The sequence below is a fragment of the Aegilops tauschii genome, chromosome 7 (genome assembly GCF_002575655.3).
Source record: "Aegilops tauschii subsp. strangulata cultivar AL8/78 chromosome 7, Aet v6.0, whole genome shotgun sequence".
NCBI classification, from domain to species: Eukaryota; Viridiplantae; Streptophyta; class Magnoliopsida; order Poales; family Poaceae; genus Aegilops; species Aegilops tauschii.
This window is the reverse complement of record NC_053041.3, coordinates 369078500-369086509: the sequence shown is the minus strand read 5'-3', so window position 1 is coordinate 369086509 and position 8010 is coordinate 369078500.

Below are 8010 nucleotides of genomic sequence, written 5' to 3'. Positions count from 1 at the left end.
GCCCCGCGACGCCACCTGGGCCGCAGCTCCCGAATTCAAGTCCGGAGCTCCAGTGCGGCTTACCTCCTAGATGGAGAAGGGCCCAAATTGGTCCTCGTCGGATGAGCTGATTGCGTTGCAAACACGCATCCAAAGCATGGTGGACAAAAACATCAAGCTCGTCGACATGATTCAGGTGATGTTAGTTCGCCAAATCCTCCCTTGCCAAAGCCGAACTTCCCCTTTATGGGAATTCGATCCGGAGAAGCACCAAACCCTGACGGGGCTCTTCCGAACCACTCACGAAGATGCCTGGAAGTTGCTCTTCAAGGGCGACAAGAAGCCGCCGGTCATAGACTCGGATCGTGGGCATGATCTTGCCCATCCCGCAAATGTGGTAAGTCCTTCATATCTCAAAGCGTACTCTCTACTCGCCTGTTCAAGGAGGGTAGCTAAACTTTACTGATTTGTTCTTTTAGGTATGGACAGAGAGAGCAGAGCCTATTCGAAGTTCGGCTCCATTGCCCGAAGTACCAGTCATCCCGCTCCTGGCGAAGATGCTGGTCCCGGCACCCTATCAGCCGCCGGAGAAGAAGGCCAAGGGGGGCCGGGGCGGCCCCCGCCGCAAGGTCGCTTCGGACGTGATGTCCGAAGAAAAGACTCATCCCTCCACCACCAAAGATGACGAGGAGGAGGAGGAGGAAAGCAATCCTCCCCCTGATGGGGGGAGGAAGAAGAGGGCGGCCTCCACAAATCTGGAGGCGGAGGCGCCCAAGAAGGGGAAAGGCTCCCTTGCAAATAACACCGCGTTGGACGTCGATAGCAGTCCGGAGCGACGCCTCTGGGACAAGCCCCTGGCCGCATCGTAAGTACTGATAAACTCGTATTCGTATATCCAGCCTCTCCTCTTCATTATGTTAACATGGTTAGTTATGATATTGCAGTCCGGCCCACGACAGCTCCCCGCGAACCTCATCGGGAGGTTCGCTGGATTGAAAGGCGATGGCCAGCGAGTCACCGCCGGCTGCTCACTCTCCCTCGGCCAAGAGCGACGCTGAGGTGTCGTCCCGAAGGACCCTTCCTGGCCAGGGAGAGGTTCGGGAGGTCGCCGGGATGGTGCCAGAGGGTGAGACCTCGGCCGCCGGACACATGGGGGAACAGATCCCCATGGGGACTGATGATGGGGGCCACGTTCAATTCGGCCCCCAACTGAATACGGTTCCAGAGACCCACAAGGCTCCGGAATCCGGCAAGCAGCCTCCCTCGAAAGAAGGGGGCGTGCCCATCCCGCCGGTGACCTCTGTCCAACCAGAGGCACCGGACAATCTGCTGGAAGCGCTATGAGGCGCTTCCATTGTAGATGAACACTGTATCCTTATGGGTACGTGATTGAGAAGGTTCAGTCCGTCAAGAGCGGACTGACCGAAGCCTGTAGGGGCCTGCTGACAGGTTTTGAGGTAAGCGATGCAAAAAGAGAAAAGTCCCAATATAGACAGTAGCCCCTGAGACACTGTCCGGTGTTCGGAAAGAAAAGCCGGACAGGGGATCAATTAATTTTCACAGGGAACTAACTAAATGTGTCTTATATGAATAAGCAGGCGTCGTTGCTGGCCACGACCTCACACACTGCCAAAGTCTCCGGACTAAAGCAGAGGCTGGAGCGGGCCGAGCGAGAGCACGGCCAAGCGAGGAAGCAGCTGGAAGAGCAGCAAGGTATGCAATGACTCGCTATATATTCGGAAAGAATAAATGATGTGTATTGACTGTAATGTCATGATTTATGTAGGAGCGACGACCGAGGTCGAGGCCCTTAAAAAGGCCCTGGCCGAAGCCGAGGAGAAAGCTGCCAAGGAGAAAGCCGCCCGTAAAAAGCCCAAGGCCAGGCTCAACGAGGTCCAGCAAGAGCTCCAGGACGCAGTGAAAAAGTGTGATGCCTTGGAGGGCGATGTTTCGGCTCGAGAGACCGAACTCGCCAAGGCTCGCCAAAGTGCGGAAGAGGCCCGGGTTGAAGCCCAGGGCGCCCTTCAGGAGATCCAGGAGGCCAAGAAGATCGCGCCGGGTAAGACATTTAGTATGCAAAGCAGGTATGTGAAGAAGTATTTCTTACTAACCCGAATTCGGAGTTCCCCAGGGGCGTTTGCGGACCTGCCGCGCAGCGTGTCAGACGTTGCGGAGTTCTTCCGAGCCGAAGAAGGGAGCTCGACGGAGAAGTTGTTCTGGTCGCAGTACCTTGCGCCAGAACATCCAATGCCCTTCACCGATCAGCTGAAACAGCTAGTCGAGCTGCATAGGGTGGCCGAACTGGCCATGAAGGATTTGATAATCCGGCTGTGGCCTGCCGAAGCTATACCCAGCAGCTACTTCGGCCTCGTGAACCGGCTGCTGAATGCCTGTCCTCGGCTGGACGTCGTCAAGCGGTCGGTCTGCATCGAGGGCGCGCGCCTGGAGTTTGCCTATGTCAAGGTGTGGTGGGCGAAGATAGACGCCGTCAAGCTAGCGACCGAGGGGCCACCTGAGGGCAAGGAGCACCGCACACCCGAGCGATATTTTGGAGACGTCCTGGAGGGGTCTCGCATTGTGGCGACGCAATGTGCGAAAGACATTATCTTTGAATGAATACATTCATGTTGTCTCGGCCTTGTATGATCAAACAAAGTTGTCATGTAATATACTGTTTGTATTAAAAAAATATAAAAAAATTACCTCCTATGCGGCCGTCTGTTATAAAATCTGAGGGTTGGCCAGTCGTCGGCTTCTGCCCCCACGTAGGTAGTACGGGGGTGTTCGGGATGGAATATAAACACTCTTGATCCAATTGTTTGGTCCTTGAAGGAGGTGTTTAGCGCAACGAACCAGGCAATCAAACTATACGGCTTGAACACCCTCACTTAGCCATAGGAGCTTGACAAGAAAAATATAGGCGCAGCCCCTAGTATCCGAACTAGGATGCTGTAAACACCTGATCGGGTAAGTACCAATCCCTCGCGTAATGCGGGAGAAATCTCCAACGATTTGAGACCTCCGAAGAGCTGACCGGCTCTCGCTCATCATGACAGTCAGTTTTCGGCTTTCTCTACTGAGGTGCTCCATCGGGTAAACCAGGGCACAATCGCAGTAGTTCTCCCTTTACTACCTTAGCCGATATAGCGGAACTTAAGGTAGCAAGCACAGGAGCCGGGCAACCCAACTATTGACCAAAGACATGATTCGGAGCCAATGGATATAATGCTAAATTCGGGGTGCCGAACTATACTGTAAAAAAGTGTTCAGACTTTGTTGCCGTAGTGCGGGGCGCTATGAAGCCCCTGGCAAATGGAAACGTACCAAAGTGTACGGGTGCTAAAGGTTATTAACATAAAATAAAGGAAAACAGAAAAGGAGCAAAGGTGATGAGCTAGGGCTGCAGAATTTGGGCCGCGAACTATTTTCATTGCAATTTTATTAATATGTCAAAGCGTATTAATACAAATAGTGTGATAAGCAACGGGCTATTTGACATGCCGCGACCAAGGGAGAGCTGCGTGTGGGTCCTGAAAATAGGTAGAGTGATCGTTAAAGAAAACACCTAGAAATTCCCCTGTATGCTTGTGCTTCTTGTCATCTTGGTGTGTTTATCCTTTGACAGGACCGGTGATCAAGCCATCAGGGAAAGCCTATGGAAAAGAGACCTAAAAAGGGGAAAGAGAAACAGTGAAAGTATGTGTGTACGGGAGCGGTCGAGCCGTATTGCGGATCACAAGCTAGTTATGCCTCCGTCTATGCCCATGGTATTTTGAGTGCGTAGTTATGTATGCGCGGTACAAATGCCGCCACTTCAGTGGGCCTGGGACGGAGGCCAAATTTCTAGTCAAGCTCTTGATGAGCCGAGCTGTCCTACTGCAGATAGTCCGGACCCTCTTGACAGTGTCCGGGAGCTTGGCCGCCGAATTAAGGTTCTGTTTGAAAAGTCCGCTCTGTACTTCTGCTGCTAAGGCAACAGTGTGTTCCTCAGTACGGAGGGAACGTTCCGTGTTTCCATTAACTGTTATGATGCCGCATGGCCCGGGCATCTTGAGCTTGAGGTAAGCATAATGAGGCACCGCATTAAATCGAGCAAATGCGGTTTGTCCAAGCAGTGCGTGATAGCCGCTGCGGAAAGGGGCGATATCAAAGATTGACTCTTCGCTTCAGAAGTTGTCCGGAGATCCGAAGACAACCTCTAGCGTAATTGAGCCCGTAAGCGAGCCTCCACACCTGGTATGACTCCTTTAAAGGTAGTCTTTGTGGGCTTGATCCTTGATGGGTCAATGCCCATTTTGCGCACTGTATCCTGATAGAGCAAATTGAGGTTGCTGCCATCGTCCATGAGGACTCGCGTCAGGTGGAATCCATCAATGATTGGGTCGAGGACCAGTGCGGCTGAACCGCCATGATGGATACTTGTCGGATGATCCGGCGATCAAAGGTGATCGGGCATGAAGACCATGGATTGAATTTTGGGGCGACTGGCTCTACCGCATAGACGTCCCTGAGCGCGCACTTGCGCTCCCTCTTAGGGATGTGTGTGGCATATATCATGTTCACCGTTTTGACCTGAGGGGGAAACTTCTTTTGTCCCCCTGTGTTCGGTTGCCGGGGCTCCTCGTCATCATCCTCGCTTTGCGATCCCTTTTCCTTGTTCTCTGCATTTAACTTACCGGCCTGTTTAAAAACCCAACAATCTCTTTTGGTATGATTGGCTGGTTTGTCCGGGGTGTCATGGATTTGGCACGGACGATCGAGTATGCGGTCCAAGCTAGATGGTCCCTGACTGTTTCTTTTATATGGCTTCTTCCGCTGCCCGGACTTGGAGCCACTGAATCCGGCGTTGACTGTCCTGTCATCGGTGTTGCCGCCATTGCTTCGGCGTTTGTGTCTGTTGCGTCGGAGCTTGCCATGGCTATTTTTTCCCTCAGAGGTGCTTATTTCGCTTGCTGTGTTTTTTCTGTGGGCCAGCCAACTGTCCTCACCCGCACAAAAGCGGGTCATGAGTGCCGTGACGGGCGAGCTATTCGTCACGGATGCTATGTTTAAAGGCCGCTAGGGCTTCGGCATCCGGACAGTCGACGATCTGGTTCTTTTTCGTTAGGAACCTAGTCCAGAATTTCCTGGCTGACTCTCCAGGCTGTTGGACTATGTGACTTAAGTCATCGGCATCTGGTGGCCGGACATATGTACCTTGGAAGTTGTCAAGGAAAGCTTCTTCCAAGTCCTCCCAGCTGCCAATAGAATTTTTAGGCAGACTGTTTAGCCAGTGCCGAGCTGACCCTTTGAGTTTTAGTGGGAGGTATTTGATGGCGTGAAGGTCATCCCCGCGGGCCATGTGGATGTGGAGAATAAAATCCTCGATCCATACCGCGGGATCGGTTGTTCCATCGTATGATTCGATGTTTACGGGTTTGAACCCTTGTGGGAATTCATGATCCATTACTTCGTCAGTGAAGCAAAGAGGGTGTGCGGCGCCTCTATATCGGGCTGCATCGCAACGTAGCTCCGATGGAGTCCCTCTGCGGTTTTCGGCCCAGGTGTGACTAGGTTTGTCACGTCCGAATAGATAGCCATCCTCGTGTGTCAAGGCACGTCCTCGCGATCCGTAGATCGATCTTGTATGTCCTGCTCTACTGTCCAGGTCTTGACGAAGGTCATATGTATAACCCCGAACTGTCTTATCCCTGCCTTTACGGCGAGGTGGGACAGTCTGGTTTTCGGCGTGAGTTGCCGTTTTATCCCGACCGCGTGGTGGTCGATCAGCCGCATTGCGCGATGCTGGTGCGGGTTCTGGCGCCTCGTCATCGAACTGAGGTAGCAATTTGCGCTTCGGGTAACTTTTGGCTGGGCGTTTAAGGCCGTATTCCTCGGCTGCCAGGACATCGGTCCATCTGTCATTGAGCAGGTCTGGGTCAGCTTGAAGCTGCTGCTGCTTCTTTTTCAGGCTCCTTGCAGTGGCTATTAGCCGAAGCTTAAAGCGCTCCTGCTCGAGAGGTTCCTCAGGCACGATGAAATCTTCGTTGCCGAGGCTCACCTCCTCCTCAGAGAGCAGATGATAACTACCGTCCTCCAAGTCTTCTTCTATGGCCTGTTCGTCAGGGCTGACTTGCCCATCTTCCCGATTGTCTTGTTCGGTAGTTTGTTCGTCGGGGTCTTCTGTGTCTTTGGCACCATCCAAAGTATTATCATCTCCTGTGCTGGTGTTGCTGTCTTTGCTGCGGCGCGATTTAGAGCGGCGCTGCTGACAACGGTGCTTTGGTTGTGTCTTAGGAGGGTCCTCCTTCACTGGGTTTTCCTTGTCATCGCCGCTATTATCTTTTGGCACATCTACCATGTATACGTCATATGAGGAAGTGGCCGTCCATCGTCCAGTGAACTGTGGGTTTTGGGCCTCCTCATCTCCGGCATCGTCGTCCATACCATCGATGTCTTCAGAGTCGTAATCAAGCGTGTCGGTTAGATCTTCGACAGTGGCTATGAAGTGGGCGGTGGGTGGGAAATGAAATTCTCCATCATCAGCCTCCAGCTCAAACCGGATATAGTTCGGCTGAGAGTCCTCCGCTGGAGATAGATTCTTTAACGAGTTCAGCACATCGCCTAAAGGTGAGTGCCAGAAGATGTCCGCGGCGCTGAATTCGGCGATCGAATACGCGGACGCACATCGCTTGGAACTTATAGCCGGAAATGAGTCCGAGGTTCTGGTGACACAGGCCTCACCCGAGGTTAGGTCTGTGTGCGGCTCCAATGCCGCAGAGTCCGCAGCCTCCGTGGAGGGGTTGAACTTCCCGTCCTTGGATGGCGCGATCCGCTCCGGATCTAAGGCCAGACCGGTTACAGGTGCGATTTCCTGAGTGTGGTCCGATGACAGATTTAAGTCATGTTCATCGTGGCGACGGGGAGCGACTGCCACGGTCCTGAATCCGTCAAAGATCAAGTCTCCACGGATGTACGCGACGTAGTTGAAGCTCCCGAATCTGACCTGATGGCCAGGGCGTAGCTGTCGATCTGCTCCAGATGGCCAAGCGAGTTGGCCTGCAGTGCGAAGCCGCCAAACACGAAGATTTTTCCAGGGAGGAAGGTTTCCCCTTGGACAGCATCGTTGTCGATGATTGAAGGGGCCATCAAACCTTTTGAGGACGGCACAGTGGAACTCTCAATGAAAGCACCAATGTCGGTGTCAAAACCGGCGGGTCTCGGGTAGGGGGTTCCGAACTGTGCGTCTAGGGTGGATGGTAACAGGAGACGGGGGACACAATGTTTACCCAGGTTTGGGCCCTCTGTATGGAGGTAATACCCTGCTTCCTGCTTGATTGATCTTGATGAATATGAGTATTACAAGAGTTGATCTACCACAAGATCGTAATGGCTAAACCCTAGAAGTCTAGCCTGTATGACTATATCCTTTTCTGGACTAAGCCCTACGGTTTATATAGACACTGGAGGGGACTAGGGTTACACAAAGTCAGTTACAGAGAAAGGAATCTTCATATTTGTTCGCCAAGCTTGCCTTCCACGCCAAGGAGAGTCCCATCCGGACACAGGTAGAGTCTTCAGTCTTTGTATCTTCTTAGCCCATCAGTCCGGCCCATGGCTAACAGGCCGGACGCCTGAGGACCCCTTAGTCCAGGACTCCCTCAGAAGCCGAAAACACACTTTTCCGGATTGAGCTTAATGTCATATGCACGGAGGTTATCGAATGTGAGACGTAAATCGTCTATTAGGGACTCGACGTGCCTGGTTTTGATGACGACGTCATCCACATATGCTTCTACTTTCTTGCTGATCTGCTTTTCCAGGCATGTTTGAATCATGCGTTGGTAAATGGCGCCAGCGTTTTTGAGCCCGAAAGGCATAGTGTTGAAGAAGAAAGGCCCATATGGGGTAATGAATGCCGTTGTGGCTTGATCGGACTCCTTCATCTTGATATGATGTTATCCGGAGTACGCGTCGAGGAAACACAGTGAGTCGTGTCCTGTGGTTGCGTCAATAATCTGATCGATGCAAGGGAGGGGGAAGGGATCCTTA